The following is a 15,368-nucleotide window of genomic DNA, read 5'->3' as shown; positions in this document are numbered from 1 at the left end:
TCAGATGCACGTGGTGTGAATGGAACCTGCCAGTAACCCTTTAGAAGGTCCAGTTTTGTGACAAAGTTTCCATTTCCAATTCGGTCAACACAATCTTTTATTCTTGGGAGGGGAAACAAATCCACTTTAGTTAAAACATTGACTTTTCTATAATCTGTGCAGAACCTATAGCTTTTGTCAGGCTTTGGAACTAGTAGGCAGGGTGAGCACCAGGGACTTCAGCTAGGCACAGCAAGACTATTCTCAAGCAAGTAGTCTGTTTCTTCTGTCATAATGGCACATTTAGTGGGATTAACCCTGTAAGCATTTTGTTTAACTGGAGTATTATTACCCACATCAATGTCATGTCTGAAGACAGTGGTATGAGAAGGGGTATCAGAAGAAAGTGATGGATATTTCTTTAAAAGACTTATTAAATCACCCTGGGCTGGCTCTGACAAGTGCGCAAGTTTAGACTGGATATTTGCCAGTCATTCAGAGTTTGGTAACTGATCACAGGGAAAACAAGCCCTACCTAAACTGAGACCATCCACCTCAGGAGAATACTTAGATGGTGGCACGCTCATAGAGGCAGCAGCTACTGACGTGACAACAGGAAGTGAAGAGCCAACATCCGTGGTAGCACGAGAGATATAAGGCTTGAGTATATTCACATGGCACACACGAGACTTTCGTTTCCAGTCAGGGGTTTTCACAACATAGTCCGTATCACTCAATTTAGACTCAATAACATAAGGACCTGGGAACCTAGCATGGAGAGCAGAGCCGGGTAATGGCAGTAAAACCAAATCCTTGTCACCCGCTTGAAATGTATGCACCACAGCCTTTTTATCAAAACGAACCTTCATACAGGCCTGAGAGGATGCTAGAGAACTTTTGGCTAACTCAAAAACAATATGTAGGTGCTCACGAAAGGAACTAACATAATCTAGGACATTCCTAGTTGGGGGTTTCACCGGACTTGGAGACAAGCTCTTCCTGTAAAACCTTTAAAGGTCCACGAACAGAGTGCCCAAAGACTAACTTGGCAGGACTGAAACCAAGTGACTCTTATCACGGATAGTAAACAATAACGAGGAATCCCTTCGTCCCAATCTTTTCCCTGACCTAAATAGTAGGTCTGAAGCATAGACTTCAATGTCTGGTGGAAGCGTTCAAATGCACCCTGGGACTCTGGGTGATAAGCACTAGAAACCTGATGACGCACGTTCGGTTGTGTCATAACCTTCCTGAACAGAGAAGACATAAAATTTGAACCCTGGTCTGACTGGATGTATTTTGGCAAACCAAAAGTGGTACAAACCTTGACAAGACATTGGACTTTATGCTACGCAGGGGTATAGCTTCAAGGCGTTCAGGGGGAACGACCTGATTTGGCTTCCCTGCAACCTTACACACATGACAGGAGCGGCAATACCTGGCAACCTCTGACCACATAGCAGGCCAAAAAAAAAAGCCTTAAAACACGGTCATATGTCTTCCTCACACCAAGGTGACCAGCGTGATAATGGTCATGGGAAATACTCAACACCTGGGTTCGGTATGGTTTTTGGAGCACAAATTGAAAAACTGACCTCGAATCATGCTCAGAGTTCGAGGGAGTCCACTTACGCATCAATACATCCCCATCAAAGAAATACACAGTACAACATTGAGGTAACTGTGCCCCATCTACAGCAGCAGCCATACAGTGAGAGAGCGAAACATTTGTTTTCTGGGCAGCCACAAGCTGTTCTCGCCCAACACCCCATTTACCACACTCTTCTTAAGATGCGGAAGAAGTTTTAGATTCGGGAAGAACCCCAGGACTAGAACACAAATCTTGATTTTCAAACAAGGGATCATCACTACACATAAAAGCGTCTGAAATATCGACAGCACCTTTCATTTTGTGAGCTTGGGCACGTGTCACTACACAGGAACTGAAGACAGAGGGAAACTCACGCAAAAGCTCATCACTCTCATGCAACACGGGAGCGTCTGTTAAAACAGGTCAATGGAAAACCTTTCCACCAGCTAAATCATTACCGCAAATAAACAAAACTCCCTTAACTGGCAACTGAGGTCAAACTGCAACCTTAACGAAGCCAGACACCACCTCAGAACGAAGATAAACCATACACTGTAAAAAAAATAAATAATTTTGAGTTTAAGTTGTCCCCAAGTAAATATTTAGGTTGACACAACAAATAGGTTTTTTTTTAGATTTTCAGTCAACTTAACATGTTACGTTTTCACTGTCACTAGTTTGTGAGTTGAATTAACAAGTTTCTGTCACCTCAACTGAAAAGCATATGCTGAATCAATACAACAATGATGTTACATTCTGATCATTCATCACGAGATCTAACGTGAAGTGCGAAGCAGACAGAAGACGATAGATGTTATAGGGCAAGATTGAAATCTTCCACCATTGTCAAATTTGATAAGTAAATATTTGTTCATATTGATTTCATCACTTGTAAAAACAACATGTACTATATAATAGTATATTGTTTATAATAGTAAACAATACAAGTATTGTTTACGTCGTTTCTACATGGAATTAAACCGCAGCTAACCCACACATAGTTTGGCTAATCTTATTATATTGTTGCTAGTCAGCGAACTAAAGCTAAATGTCTATAAAAGTAACGAAACAAAACTAGCTACGTATTATTTCCTCTAGTCACTTAATACATGTTTAATATATCAACAATTTCTCTCCATGAGTTGCAAAAATCAGCGGGGAGGTTAGTCTGAGGAAGATATTCACAGGCGACATGATAAGCTATCCTCCAAGATATTGCTACATATCACAATATGTAAATATGTGTGTGTGCACCGCATTCAGTGTTAATTTATCTATTTTATTTTATTTCTTTTTTAATGTGAATGCGAGAATACAGAGCAGGAAGTGTGTGGTGTTACAAGAGCAAAAACCTTGAGAGAGAACTTAATTAAGTGCTCGCGCACTGTGTAGTGAGGTGTCGTTCATGAACGAATCGTTCATTTTGAGCGAATCTTTAATATGATTCGGGAACAACGAGTTGTCTCAGAGAGTGATTCGTTCATTTTTGGACGCGTATGCGCAGCAACATCCAAACAGGTTCTATACCGGAAACAGAACTGATTAGTTCACCTCTGGAGTCTTTAGTTCACTTCACAGCCCCACTGCCTTCAGAATATGGGGCAGTCACATGATGAACGAATGCCTCGAACCTGAAGACTTGAGACGTGAACTAATCAATGTGACGTGACAAAAGAAGAATGACTCGGATCGGGAGGTGAGGTGAACTAACAGACTGCGTAGCCTAATGCTATGTAATTAAATAATAATTTATGTTTCTCATAATTCGGCCTTGGTTGCATTAGCCTATAGTTTATTTTTTATTCCAAATGTGATCAACGTTTGCATAAATCCTAGATGTGTTGAATTTAACATGTAACATTTTAATTTTATTCTGCTGAAATGAACGAAGTGACTCAAAAAAAAAGATTAGTTCATTTTGCTGAACGAGATTTAAAGATCCGAGTCATTAAAATGATCCGAACTTCCCATCACTAAACTGTCTGACTCGGGCACCCGCATGCTTTCTGTGTGGGCGCGTGCTCTGTGATGTGTGCTTGCGTTAACACAGGTGAGTGGTCAAGTAAACAAATTTACAGGCCAAGTCCTGTCTTAAGTGGATGAAAACAGTCGTATACTACAATGCATTGTCTATAATATCGTTAAAGTTAATAAAACAACAAAGGAAAAGATAACTCATCATTGCTCTGAGTTACTTTACTCCTGAATGGTTGTGTTAATATTTGTGACTATGCTTGCACTTAGATTTTAAGCAGTTTGTTTAAGTATGCAAGTCTTTAAATGTTATATATATATATATATATATATATATATATATATATATATATATATATATATATATATATATATATATATATATATATATAAACTTGTAATTATATATATATATATATATATATATATATATATATATATATATATATATATATAAACTTGTAATTTTCTGATGCGGTGTGCCGTCAGGGCTCTCATCTGTGTAGCATGGCAGTTTAATGTAGCCCCGGTCGGAGCGCCAGCTGCTGCTGTCACAACTATTAAAGAATCGTTTATCATAATAAAGAAGCTATCATATGATTTTTGTATGTGCCGTCGTGAGTATTAAATGGTCTGCACTTATATAGCCCTTTTATACAAAGCGCTTTACACTGTGTCTCATTCACCCATTCACACACACACACACTCACACACCAATGGTAGCAGAGCTGTCATGCAAGGCGCTAACTTGCCATCAGGAGCAACTTGGAGTTCAGAGTCTTGCCCAAGGACACTTCGGCATGTGGAGTCATGTGGGCCGGGAATCAACCCAACCCTATGATTAGTGGACAACCCGCTCTACCACCTGATCCACAGCCAGGCCCTTGATCTCGCATGCGTTAAGGCAGGCTGAGTGAGTGCAGTCGTTTTGGTATAGCCCCCCCCCCCCCCCCCCCCCCACGGAGCCATGTTGCCACTCTGAGGCTGCTTAATTCTTGGCCAGTTTTTTTTAACTTCAAAATAAAATGTATTTTTGTATGGAAACCCATGCCTCTTGCCTGTTCTAAGTGGAACGTATTTGTGTGTCTATATTTGGGTTATTTTCCCCGTTTCCTCGGGGTGGCGTAGTTGTTGTAAAACGAGCCACATTGCTGCACTCCCTCATTAGCTTTGCTTACAATATCAATATGTATATGAACGGCTGGCCATGAAATATATCAACAGATTTGGTGAGAATCTATTACTTTGTCCTGATCTTGCTTGTGTACACTGTTTATTACATTTTTGAATGACTCTTTTTTCTTTTCTTCATAGAATTATTTCAGGCACAGAAGTAACTTTGTCTTTTTTGTCATACCCAATATGAAACAAATATTAAACTTGCATTTTTTGTTCTTTTACCTAAAGTAAAATGTAACTTTATGGACTTGGCAGCAGTGCTGTAGTACTTTGGAATGGAACCTCATGACCTTTGACCCGCACTGTGAAAATTCAAATGCCTTTTTTTGCAGTGTTGTTTAACATGTTTCTGTGTTATGTTTGTTTGATGTTCTGTAATGACTGAATGTCAGCGCAGAATTCACCAGACTTGTGTCGATGGACCTGAGCAAGTTCTTTTATGAGGGTCTTGACAAACACACGTCTCAAAGCTGCTGTATTTGTACCGCTCAAGGCGCCATGCAGACATCGCAGAAAGGAGTGCCATACTGGAGAGCCTGGATTAAAATGTGAGTAGGTTTATTTCAAGTGTACTTGTTTTGTAAATACTGTGGTCATTTCCTTTCTTGCTATTTCGCTTGTCCTGCATAATTTGAATATAAAACATTTGTACTTTTGAGGCATCAAATAAACGGAAGAGGGTTGCAGTACAGTTGGGGCTGCCGCTGTCCATGTGGGAGAATCCATCTCAGTTCTTACAGATCTGTGAGGTAAGTGTCTGTGAGGAAAGTAAGAAGGGATGTTGGAAGATATTCTGATAACAGAAGTCCATGTATTGATATTTCCAGATATTTTGATGGATTTTACCTTGTTTTATTTTCATGACAGATGATAAATTTCAGGACGTTGTACTGTATTTTTTACCACCTTCTAATATTAATGCATTGTGTGATAACTAGTAAAGTTAAGATCGGTTCACTCATGCTGTTCTTAAGTCGTTGAGCTTGTGAGGATGTATGTGTGAAAGCACATTTTAAAGTTTGTTGTTGTTTTTAATACAGCGCACAGATTCTGAAGAAGAGTCAATCAAGTGCATGACTGTTGGAATCATTACAGTTGTGGATGACGCGATGGACCCTATTCCATGTGACTGCAGTGATGTAGCTTTTGTAATCGAAAAGGTTGTCGTTCTACACAATTTTGGTGATGTACCAAATGCATTTGTCAGCTTGATGGGGTTCAAATGTTCAAATGCAGCATCAACTGAGGAAAGTGAATGCAAACTGTCAGTGTTGTCGTTGTACCTGCACTAAAACCACACTGTTTGTGCTTTCCGTCGATTTTTGCATATTAAAACGGGATCAGCAGCAATGAGGTGACCAGATTCGCGACAGTAAAAACATTGACGGGACTCACTAGCACTTCTAGATGCGCTCACAGGAGCGTTGGAGCTGTAGCTGCGATCAGATACATCACCACGCGGAGGGGAGAATACAGTTTTGTGCGTGGGCACAAACTCATCAGCCAAAATGGCAGCATCAGCGAGTGAAGAGACTTTTTGCTCATTCAAATAAACCACAAGTTTGTCAGAAATACAGGTCTTAAATTCTTCCAGCAGGATCAATTCTTTTAACTGATCTAAAGTAACGACCTTATCTGCGGCGCACCGCTTATCAAAGAACGCAGACTTTTCACGCGCGAACTCAACATATGTTTGGCTGGCAGTTTTGGCATGCTTTCGAAATTTCTGCTGGTAAGCTTCAGGGACAAGTTCATATGCCCGTAACACATCTGATTCAACTGTCTCATACTCCAAGCTTTGTTCCAACGTTAGAGCAGAACATACTTCTTGAGCTTTTCCCTCAAACTTGCACTGTAGCAATAAAGACCAAATATTTCTAGGCCACTGCAGAGTGGCAGCAGTGCGCTCAAACACAGGGAAATAGGTGTCCACCTCACTTCCCCTAAACACAGGAACTAAAGCAATGTGTTTACTAACATCAAAACCAGCAGGACTCTCAGACGAGGTGCCACGAGGCGCAAGCTCTAGCACAGGCGATGACTGATGAACAGGTAGAGGAAGCGCAGGTGCAGGAGACGCAGGTGAACCGGGAGCTGGCCTATTTCACAGCGCCAACTCTAACTCCAGCGCCTTCAGCTTTATCTCCTTCTTGGTTTCCAGCTCCAGTGTGTGGAACTGTAGCTGAGCTTGATACTGCAGACGACAAGGTCAAGTTTCTTCAGTTGCAGTGCGAGCATGGGCTCCTCTAATGGAGAGTCTACTACCGCGGGATCTATGCGCGTCGGTTCCTCGGGCTTGGCCCCAGCCTCCGCTGCAGCCAAATCCTCGGAACCACTGACTGGTGATGCAACACCCGCCTCGGTAGGCTCAAGCATGACTCGCTGTTTTACAAGCTCCTCATACAGCAGCTTTTTGATGTCTCGCTTAGTGGCGCTCCGTGCAACCGATACGCTGTAAAAGTCCGCAAGGAGCAACAGACCATCCTTACAGCATCGCTCAAACTGCTCTAACGTGGACAAAAGGTAAACTGATACAGGTTAAATTTTGTAGCCATATCTTATAACCTGCACACACACACACACACACACACACACACACACACACACACACACACACACACAAAAAAACGCCGAAAGAGAAACGGGATGACAGGAGGGAAAGCACAGGATGAGCCCCCAATTCTGTTACGGTCTAGGTCAGGCCGCAACATACAATAAAAAAAGAAAAGGGTTGGCGAGACCAAGAGTGTGTTTGCTTTGTTTTATTCACCTTTTATATATCTATAGTGGTTATCACTTCAGAAGTCGACCAGGCCAAAATAATAAACAAAAATACCCTCTAACTGTGCAGAAAGAAAACTAACGGAACAAGAAAAAGAAACTTACAAGAAACTGAAAACTTCACAATGTACATCTCCATTTGACTTTTTGTTGTTGTAGTTGTTGTTATAAATGTAATTGACTTTTTCTTTCTTTTTCTTTTTTTTAAGTACCACTTTGGTCTTTTTGTACTGCATAGCAAAAACAAAACAGTCAACCAACAAATAAAGAAATAAATGAAAACATCTGGTGGAGAAAGGAGATGGGCTCAAGCCACCATTCCCTGAGTGTCACTTCACGGCGAACTCGCGACTACAGTTCCCAGAGTGCAGCGCGAACTACAAACATGGCCGACGAGGACTACACTTCCCAGACACGCACACATTTTCCGGAATTCTGATTGCGGACACCTGCACTCACTCACTAACACAGCATTTAAGAGGAAGTTCGCGCAGTACTAGCTCGTGAAGTAAACGCTCAGAATTCTCATCTCTGGCGCTCACCAAGCCTTTGTACTCGTTTCTCGACCATGATTACCTGCCTTGCCCAGTGTTGACTGTTCGCCCGAAAACCTGACCTTCTTCTCCTCGCCTTCTTGTTTCAGCACCACCTGTGCTTGCTTCCTGACAAGGTACCGTAACATAACACTGAGCCAGATTACTACTATAGTTTCACAATCACTTCTAGATGTAGACAAATTTTCTACCATTCACTCAATATGGAAGCTGTCTTGGAATTATCTCTAGGGCTGGGCTTGCATCATTGAGGGGGAGGTTTGTATAATAAATAAAACAATAAAAAAGTAGTTATACTATTTATGGTAAGGATTATCGAAACACTTTTCAATCAAACTCTTCTGAACAGTTGTACAGGCAAAAGACCTGTAATGAATATAACATCATTTACTGCAATAACTAATTAGAAATGACATGGTTTTTTTTAATGTTTTCGTTTTGTTTGCCCCGGTGCATTATGGGAGTTCCATTCCATCATATACGTGTCTGTTATAAATCCGTGTATCATTAGTTCTTCATGATTTCTTAATATTTGCATTACGGAAACTGCATCCTATTCTTTCACCTTACTTAAAGCCATCAATGATGCATTTATAAAGGGAAGCACAACACAACTACAGGACAATTAGGACAAGGAAAGTGAGAGAAATAGAATGATCATTTATGTATTCTTTTAAAAAAAATACAACTGTGTTCAATATCACAGCAAAAAGACAGTAGAGGAAACATAAAGGAACAAAAATATTTCACATTTCCTGTTTAAATTCAACAGTAAAATCTCATGAACTGAAGACATCGTGACTTTTTGAAACCGGTCGTTACATTTTTGAGTCAAACGGAGCAGGTAGTGATGAAGAAGCTGCCTCGAAAGATCATTTCTGTTCCTCGAAGAGTTAAAAAAAAAAAAAAAAACATTAAATCCTAAATGTATGCAAAATAATTATGTACATTTTATGTCTAATTACAGGGAACCTGACAGAGAGTGAAGCTCACAGAGGCGAAGCGTTCACGCAACAGCAAATTTCACCGGTTGACGCTAAACTCACTCACTTAGGAGGTGCGTTTCTCTGTCCCGGGATATTCCTAGCACTGTGTGTGAAACCTCCTGAGATGTCCAGCATGGAGACGTGTGTGTATGTTGATGTGTACACAGTACCAATGGTCAGTATGTACTGTTGTGTCAGATTTTCTCATTCCCCTGAAAAACACACACAGGCGCGCACACACACACAGTGGAATTGTAAAGCAAAACATTGGAATATATATCTTAATCACATCTCATAGTCCTTTTATCAAGTCTGAATCAGTTTGACTGATTCATTTCGAGTTTATTCAGAGTCTAATCACTTTCTAGTGAGAATCAAATACTCATCTCAGTCTAGTTCGTTTGGAAGTGTGCGACTCTCACTAGAAAATTATTTGACTCTGAATCGTCTCGAAACGAATCAAACAATCAAACCGATTCAGACTGGACAAATGGACTAATAGAAGGGAAAGAGCAACAGGAAAGAGGACAGCCTTCCTGCTGAAAGCAAACCGGATCAGAACCTTACATTAGATTGTTTTCTATATTTTTATTTTAAATCAGTTGTGTAGTTTTTCTTCTTTCTGCACTGGATTGAGGAAACAGCAATAATAAATAAATGTATCTGTCCAGCTTCCTCCTCTTCGTCCCCCAGAATGACGTGTGGGTGACAGATTGACGGATTTAAATAAAAGATGTCTGGGCAAACTGTGACCTCCTCGAGTTAAAAGTGAGCATCCAAGGAAATTTACTGTGTTAACTGCACTACATTCTGCAGTCACACAGGACCAGAAAAAATATGTCCATCTACTGTACATGTTAACACACAAAACAAGCTTTTGAGTATTAGTTACCCTGTCTTACTGTACAAGGCCCCTGCAAATAATAAAGCAAGTAATTAAAAGTTCATCTATCATTTCACTTCCACTAATCAGTCTTTTGACCAGTCTAAAAATAAAAAGACTAAAAAGAAACTGAGACTTAGCAAGAAAAACTAAAGATATGGGGATGATGAAGTCTCAGTTCCACCGCAGCTTCAACAGCCCTGGATCTTCTCCTTTAAAGCTTGGAGAAGGGCACGTCTTTCGGACTCTTCTTTTCCAGGGCTGCCTGCGCTGACTTCATAAGATCCTGTGTCTGCAACATGTTCATGTTCCAAGTAGCCTGGAGACGCAGAGGAGAAATCTCAGATTTCGACCCTTCTACTTTGTGTTTGTGGCCATACTGTGTGCGCATGGGTCTACCTTGAGGCTAAAAATGCTATTCATGTCTTAAGCAGGTTCTTACCATGTAGTCTAGGCTCTCAGTCACACTGTGGTCTCAGGAGTAGGGGAGGTTGACTTTGGTTCCCTAGACAGCGACGCGACTCCGGCCTGCAATCTCACCTGCTATTTCCAGAGCTCCAGCAATCATTGACTATCAGGGAACACACGACTGCAGAGATGAACAGAACACACACTTGCCTTCATTTATACTAAACAATTAAGCTACATGAAAAAAATACACGGTACAACCCAACGTCACATTCTTCTGTTATCATTCCATATCTTCCATGTGTCAGTCTAGAATTTCACCTTTTTGTGATCATAGAAATTAACACAAAATCAAGAAACTCCACAATATTCAGAGGAGCTTCCACTTTTTCAAAGTCACTGCAGATTTGGGCCAAAACATGTCATGACACGTCATCACCACAACAGGCCTTCAGCACAGGTTACTCTACTTCCTGAAAAAGTGCAGACCCGGATACAAGTTACGTTCACATTCATGGGACAATTCACATTCACAGTTCCATTGTAACTGAACTCGGACCACCTTCTACAGGTAGTCTCGGGTTCGGTACCGCAGTGCACTTCCCAGTCCACATTACGACGGTCACATTACCAACTTTCCATGCAAACTGCTCTGTTTTGGACTAAACATCCAGTGGGAAAGCCCACTAGAAGAGCTACACTGCAGAATTTTTCTGTCTAAAAATGAACAAATTTCAGGTTTTGTAGCTCTTCTTTGATAAATGACAAGATGGTAATATCATAAAATAGTTCATCATAAAACTTTGTATTAAAACCAGACATCTGATGCTCACTGTGGTTTATTTAATCTTCAACAAACTGCAAATGTAAATAATTGTTCAGAGTGTGCCCCCTTGTGGTCAACTCTTTCATAGGGGCTTGTACGAGTCGGAACAATCAGCCCATTCTTATCTTCTCATCACTTACTATCTCTATATATGATCATATGGACAAAAATAGCTTGTTTACAGATCTTGGTGTAAACATGTAAGCAAGCAATGTATGGCAAGTTAATGTTCCTCATACCTTCACCTGAAACCAGGCCTCCTGTGTGCACAGACGAATATCACAGGCTGTGATTAGATCCACTCCTGCGAAAGAAGGAATCAGATCCACAAAAAAAAAAACTTAGTAATTCAGTCTCCTGCAGCTAAAAGCCCCAGTAAAAGATAACTCTCTGATGGTTAAAGCTTTGCAGGAAAAGTGACAGCAAACAATATGGATGGAACTTCCCAGAGTTGTGGTGAGTGTATGAGATGATGGTACTTAACACTCCCAACAGACCTGCTTCCACACAAACGCCATGCACTGCCACCACCACGGGCTTTGGGCACTGCAGACACATCAAACACAAAGTTCAGTTTATATACCACAATGTATTACTCTAATAGGTTATTGATTGTACAAATACTACATGCATGTAGAACCCCTACATCCTTTGTGTTTAATTTATGTAAGGAATAAACATACGGTTATAGGAAAACAGTCAACGATCCAATGAAGTGGAGTGACCGTTACCACCCTAAGGTAGAACTGCACATTCTGAAGTGTTTTATTCCCCTTATACCACAGCAAGTTGTCAACAAGTGCATTTCTTTATTAATTAAAGAAGATCATGTCATACACATTAATCTATTTTAAAGGCTGATCGACAGTGGATCTTACAGATGCCGATAACCAAGTCGGGTAGCACCTACTAATAACCGATTAGTACTGAATGAAAATATAACACTCAGTGGAAAAATTAAGTTCACTTTATTACAAAAATAAACAGTACTGACCGTACCATGAAAATGTACTGCACTTTTTCTAATGAAATATATATAAATACATATATATATATATATATATATATATATATATATATATATATATATATATATATATATAGCATCAGACTTTTAATCTGAGGGTCCAGGGTTGAAGTCCCTGTTTGGGTGTTGTAGTACCCTCCAAATCTTCTGAGAGGACCAGTGAAACCATCTAAGGTGCCTCTTTCAAGCATGTTTTGTTCAACAAGCAAAATGGGCAAACTAAGGGTAAACATTCAGCAGGTTGTCAAGTTACTAATGGTTACTAGGTGAGAGTGTTGCTACCTAAGCTTTGTTACCTTTTAGCATGAAGTTGACAAAGACATGGGTGGTCATCATAGAGATTGGAGTCCATATAACAGCATCCTTATTAGACTGCGCAGTAAATCATGGGTCTGTGTGAAAAAGAGCACATTGAATGACCCCGACGTGATTTGAACACACAACCTTCTGATCTGGAGTCAGACGCGCTACCATTGCGCCACGAGGTCCAAGCGCAAAAACTATAGCGCACCATGGTGCAAGGCATACTTGTTCATCGGCGTGGCGATCAAGACGCATTGGAACTCGGAGACAGGTGGTGGGCTGTGACTGTTGCGACTAGTGTCTGACATCTGGGCAAGAGCTCTTTCAGAGGACAAGGCACGAGCCCTTTAAAGGCATAACCTGGCTGGTTTCCCTTCCCTGGACATTAAGGGAGATTTTCAAGATCAAATGGTAGATCTCACCCCAGTGTGTGAGAGTGAAGCGTGGACAACTTATACCTGAAGCGCAACTCAGGGACTCAACTGCCTATGCGATAGAACCATGGTTCAGCCTTCTTCTGGGTAACTTCACACATTTACCATTTGTGCGAGGCCTTTGTGTCATTATACGTGTCAGACGATGGGCAATCAGTGGCAAAGGTGGCGTAAACCTGCTTTTTGCGAGGCATACAGAGCCAAGATTACACGTCAGTTTGTGGTGTGGAATTAACGTGTTTGTTAGAAATTTTGGTCTCCTTGTGCAGAAAAGCCAAGTTTAATTAAAAATGCTGATGCTATTCTACTTGTTCTCATACCGTGACACGAAGGCATTCCTTGAACCAAGACAAGCCTCCAGAGTGAGCCTTACGAATAAGAGTTATGCTGGTAACGATTTCCAAGCGACATGCTGGTCAAAAGTGTGCTAGTTGTAAACAAAAATACGAACAAGGTCGTTAAACAGAAAGCACTGGGGTTAAGTTGATCTCAACTTAGAAACTGGCCAACATAATAGATAGGACCAAAGTTCAACATTCTCTTGGTTAACGTCACCATTTTACAGGTTTCACAAGAACCTTGTCTCTTTGTATGTCTCAGACTGCAGGCAGTCAGTGGGTAAAGAAGTATGAAGGACAGAGCCGTGGTTGAACCCTGTTGGTTTGTATCCTTGAATAGTGGTGCTGAGCTGTGTTAATAGTTTGTAGAAAGCCATGAGAACCAGATGGGATGGGCCCTTTCCAAGCCAAGGGCTGAGCACCATTTATGTCTGTGAGAACCGTTGAACTAGAGCGTCCACAGGCCTGACCTACAAGCTCGAGGGTAAAGTGGGCTCTCTCTCTCCTCGAGCCCAGGTAGCTCAGTCGGTAGAGCATCAGACTTTTAATCTGAGGGTCCAAGGTTCAAGTCCCTGTTTGGGTGTTGTAGTACCCTCCAGATCCTCTGAGAGGTCCAGTGAAACCATCTAAGGTGCCTCTTTCCAGCATGCTTTGTTCAGCAAGCAAAATGGGCAAACTAAGGGTAAACATTCAGCAGGTTGTCAAGTTACTAATGGTTACTAGGTGAGAGTGTCGCTACCTAAGCTTTGTTACCTTTTAGCATGAAGTTGACAAAGACATGGGTGGTCATCATAGAGATTGGAGTCCATATAACAGCATCCTTATTAGACTGCGCAGAAAATCATGGGTCTGTGTGAAAAAGAGCACATTGAATGACCCCGACATGATTTGAACCTTCTGCTCTGGAGTCAGACGCACTACCGTTGTGCCACGAGGTCCCAGCTCGAAGCCTATAGCGCATCATGGTGCAAGGCATACTTGTTCATCGGCGTGGCGATCAAGACGCATTGGAACTCGGAGACAGGTGGTGGGCTGTGACTGTTGCGACTAGTGTCTGACATCTGGGCAAGAGCTCTTTCAGAGGACAAGGCACGAGCCCTTTAAAGGCATAACCTGGCTGGTTTCCCTTCCCTGGACATTAAGGGAGATTTTCAAGATCAAATGGTAGATCTCACCCCAGTGCGTGAGAGTGAAGCGTGGACAACTTATACCTGAAGCGCAACTCAGGGACTCAACTGCCTATGCGATAGAACCATGGTTCAGCCTTCTTCTGGGTAACTTCACACATTTACCATTTGTACGAGGCCTTTGCGTCATTATACGTGTCAGACGATGGGCAATCAGTGGCAAAGGTGGCGTAAACCTGCTTTTTGCGAGGCATACAGAGCCAAGATTACACGTCAGTTTGTGGTGTGGAATTAACGTGTTTGTTAGAAATTTTGGTCTCCTTGTGCAGAAAAGCCAAGTTTAATTAAAAATGCTGATGCTATTCTACTTGTTCTCATACCGTGACACGAAGGCATTCCTTGAACCAAGACAAGCCTCCAGAGTGAGCCTTACGAATAAGAGTTATGCTGGTAACGATTTCCAAGCGACATGCTGGTCAAAAGTGTGCTAGTTGTAAACAAAAATACGAACAAGGTCGTTAAACAGAAAGCACTGGGGTTAAGTTGATCTCAACTTAGAAACTGGCCAACATAATAGATAGGACCAAAGTTCAACATTCTCTTGGTTAACGTCACCATTTTACAGGTTTCACAAGAACCTTGTCTCTTCGTATGTCTCAGACTGCAGGCAGTCAGTGGGTAAAGAAGTATGAAGGACAGAGCTGTGGTTGAACCCTGTTGTTTTGTGTCCTTGAATAGTGGTGCTGAGCTGTGTTAATAGTTTGTAGAAAGCCATGAGAACCAGATGGGATGGGCCCTTTCCAAGCCAAGGGCTGAGCACCATTTATGTCTGTGAGAACCTCTGTGTAACCTGTGTAACCTCTCTCCTCTGAGAGGTCCAGTGAAACCATCTAAGGTGCCTCTTTCCAGCATGTTTTGTTCAGCAAGCAAAATGGGCAAACTAAGGGTAAACATTCAGCAGGTTGTCAAGTTACTAAT

General features: G+C 41.5%; 1 long non-coding RNA gene and 1 other non-coding gene across 4 annotated transcripts; both read right to left on the bottom strand.

Moving 5' to 3' along the window:
- Positions 1–8,703: 8,703 nt before the first annotated feature.
- Positions 8,704–15,010, bottom strand: LOC128629692 (uncharacterized). 3 transcript variants are annotated; one of them, XR_008394066.1, is made up of 4 exons: positions 12,485–15,010; positions 11,659–11,707; positions 10,370–11,465; positions 8,704–10,246 (listed from the first exon to the last, which is right to left on the bottom strand). It is a non-coding gene; the product is annotated as an uncharacterized LOC128629692 (long non-coding RNA). The 3 variants fall into 3 exon arrangements; XR_008394067.1 differs by lacking the exon at positions 12,485–15,010 and having other exon boundaries at positions 10,370–10,516; positions 11,401–11,465; positions 11,659–12,197; XR_008394065.1 differs by lacking the exon at positions 12,485–15,010 and having other exon boundaries at positions 11,659–12,197.
- trnaw-cca (transfer RNA tryptophan (anticodon CCA)) lies at positions 12,605–12,676 on the bottom strand. Its single transcript has one exon. It is a non-coding gene; the product is annotated as a tRNA-Trp (tRNA).
- Positions 15,011–15,368: the final 358 nt, after the last annotated feature.

The sequence above is a fragment of the Ictalurus punctatus genome, unplaced genomic scaffold (assembly GCF_001660625.3).
Source record: "Ictalurus punctatus breed USDA103 unplaced genomic scaffold, Coco_2.0 Super-Scaffold_100, whole genome shotgun sequence".
Classification (NCBI taxonomy): domain Eukaryota; kingdom Metazoa; phylum Chordata; class Actinopteri; order Siluriformes; family Ictaluridae; genus Ictalurus; species Ictalurus punctatus.
Note: the sequence above shows the minus strand (reverse complement) of the source record. Positions and strands in the feature narration are given on the sequence as shown.